General features: G+C 48.5%; 1 long non-coding RNA gene across 2 annotated transcripts in view; it reads right to left on the bottom strand.

Annotated features, from left to right (window-relative positions):
- Positions 1-1,687, bottom strand: part of LOC105518117 — a 7,438-nt gene extending 5,751 nt beyond the window's left edge. The window contains exons 1-2 of one of the 2 annotated variants that reach the window (XR_001002780.1): positions 1,588-1,679; positions 404-502 (exon numbers count right to left, since the gene is read on the bottom strand). This is a non-coding gene — a long non-coding RNA (uncharacterized LOC105518117). Of the gene's footprint in view, positions 1-403; positions 503-1,587 lie in introns of both variants that reach the window. The other variant, XR_001002784.1, reaches the window with a different exon arrangement.
- Between the last annotated feature and the right edge of the window lie 1,353 nt (positions 1,688-3,040).

Genomic DNA, 3,040 nt, shown 5'->3' with positions numbered 1-3,040 from the left:
GCCTGTAATCCCAGCACTTTGCGAGGCTGAGCCAGGCAGATCACCTGAGATCGGGAGTTCGAGACCAGCCTGACCAACATGGAGAAATCCCCCAGCTACTTGGGAGGCTGAGGCAGGAGACTAGCTTGAACCCGGGAGGCAGAGGTTACGCTGAGTCAGGATCGTACCATCGCACTCCAGCCTGGGCAACAAGAGCAAAATTCTATCTCAAAACAAACAAACAAACAAAAAGTACTCTTTGTGAGAGTGCTTGGCAAGGACCCTAGCAAAAGGAATTCCATACTACTTCCATTATCTGGGCAATCATAACCCTGGAAGACCAATACATCCCCAAAACTAACAAACCAATACTTAAAGGGGACCACAAGCGTACTTAAGTCTATCAAAGAATTAAAAATCTCACCATTTAAAGAAACTTCATCATGAAGATCCTCACACTCAACACCTTAAGGTGATGAGTTTTCATATGACTGTTTTCAAGGCCACAGCCAACACCTTTAATCTAAAAGAGAAGGATAACAGGCTTCATTCTAACAGAAACCACCTTAAGGTTTATTCTCCAGATCTGTATTAAACGGCTGAGCCTCAGCGAGTCAGACCTCCTCACAAAAGATACCATTTCAGACAGGGATAACTTTAGATCATCCTCAGCTCAGCCAATAACAAAGATTCCTAAATCCCAGCGATCCAAAATTCATTTGCCATGTCTCTTTCCATCCCTGCATGCCCTAACAAGGATCCACGTTGGTTACAGTGACATCTAGTGGCCCCAAATTACACAGGCACAGACCCTACTCATTTTTATCATTAAAATAATTAGTATTCTGAATTCTGAGTAACTTCTTACCATAGCTGGCTTGTATGTCAACACGTATTCTCACACTTGAACTTCAGAATAAAGCAGGACGTGAATGTATGTGATAGCACCATCTGTGCTTTCTCATTTTTGGTGACCACTCAGGCCTTGCCTGAACCCATTCTTACTCATATTAGGGCTCCATCCATTACTCTGTTCCTTCAACCTGGAGCTCTGCTTTTAACTGTCTCTGCAGATGCCAAACAAAGAAAGGCCTCTGGGGAAGGAAAAAAGGCTCGTTGTTAAAACTACAGCTTTCCAGAAGAAGTTTACAATCCTATTGATTCCTATATGTAAAGTTAAATATAAACTACCGATCGGGGCCGTCCTCAAGGCACTCCAAGTGGAACCACGTTTTCACAGGTTAACACTCCTGATGCTGAATTAAGAACCACCATCGTCAAGAGTTTGCCCGTGGGCACCGAAGACCCCCGGGCGTGCACGCTCAGCACACGCGCGGCGGAGGAGCACGGGGCTGCCCAGGTTGTCAGGTCCCCTCCCCCGCAGAAGCCGGCCCTATGACACCTAGGACGGGCTTGAGCTCTCTCCCTTCACATAACACTTTCTCACCGTTTGGAAAGCATTTTCTCATCCAGTACTTCTAACCCTCCTAATCACCCTACGAGAGAGAAACGAGCTTATCGTCACCACTTCGTCTCTGAGGAAGGGAGGCCAAGTGTGTTAGTGTCGTGTCAAGGGAAGACCCCGTTTTCCCACTCAGGCAGCCTTACCATCATCACTAAAGGCCTGAAGCTGCTCGCCGTGCTCCACACCAACGCGAGCGGCCATGTCTTCCAGCCACGCGGCCGACCTCGAAAAGAACGCGAGACCGCGCCTGCGCACAAGTCTTCTCGGCAATCTCTCCCGGAACTCTCGCGATGTTGAGAAAGGGCTGATGGGAAATGTAGTTCAAAACTGCAGTGACTGGGGGCTGGCCGCGTCCTCAGCGCGACCCCGGAGCTGGGGGTAAGATGGTGGCCGCCACCAGGGGCAGTGGAGGGTCCGGAGTGGGAAACCAGGCCTATAAAGAACCACGGCTGTCAGAAAACGAAGCTGGAGGTTCACTTCTGCCAGAAAGTCATTGAGCATCAGCACAGGTTGTCCCTGGTCGAGACTGGGGAAGCACAGAAAGCTCGAGGGGCCAGGGACGGATGAGGAAACCGGGGCTTGGCCGAATATCTTTTTTAATTGCTCTGCGGATTTTATTTGGGGGAGGATAGGGGCATTTGGGGTGGTTCACTGGGTTAGTGAAGAGGAGAGATTCCAAGGGAATCGTTCAACCTCCCGCTCAGGTGTTCTTAAGATTGGGGCGAGGCCGGTGAGGGGGCGCTCGAGAGCGACGGGGCTCCTCCTCCGCGGCTGCCCGAGGGTCCGGGCCGAGTGTGCTTTTCATTCCGAGAAGAGAAAAAAAGGCAAGCGTCACGAGTTGAATTACGAAAAGAACGGAGAATGATGTAACACCCGCTGCTCTTCTGAGTGTTATTTTTCAGGCAACCACCTTGGCTTCATTTTTTGTTTGTTTGTTTCTGGGTTTTCTTGGTTTGTTTTTGAGACGAGGTTTCACCCTGGCACGCAGGCTGGAGTGCAGTGGTGCAATCATAACTTATTGCAGCCTCGACCTCCTAAGTGGCCGGGACGACAGGCGAGCACCACCACGCCTAGCTGATTATTTTTATTTTGCAGAGATGAGGTCTCACTGTGTTGCCCGGGTTGGTCTCAAACTCCTGGCCTCAAGCAATCCTGTTTTGGCCTCCCAAAGTGCTGGGATTACAAAGGTGAGCCACTGCGCCCGGTCTGGCTTCATTTTTGAAATAAAAATAAAGCAAAAATGACAACAATCAGGGCCAGAATTTGCACCTATTTGAAAGCTAGTTTAAATTTGCAAGACCAAGAGCCTTTTTTCTCCATTCCAGTCTCCCCGTTCTCATCCACCCATTAACAGTGATCTCTGTGGCCTTCAGTGTGGCTTATTGTCCTGTATGTTGCAGATACTTATTTTCAAATTACCACATTTGTTTATGTTTACCCCCTTTCATTTGATTGTAAGCTCTTCAAGGGCTTTTTATTTTAATTTTTTTATTATTATTATTTTTTGAGACAGAATTTCACTCTTGTTGCCCAGGCTGGAATGCAATCGCGCGATCTCGGCTGACCACAACCTCCGCCTCCCAAGTTCAAGTGATT

The sequence above is a fragment of the Colobus angolensis genome, unplaced genomic scaffold (assembly GCF_000951035.1).
Source record: "Colobus angolensis palliatus isolate OR3802 unplaced genomic scaffold, Cang.pa_1.0 Scaffold1, whole genome shotgun sequence".
NCBI classification, from domain to species: Eukaryota; Metazoa; Chordata; class Mammalia; order Primates; family Cercopithecidae; genus Colobus; species Colobus angolensis.
The sequence above is the reverse complement of the archived record's forward strand: the minus strand, read 5'-3'. Positions and strand labels throughout refer to the sequence as shown.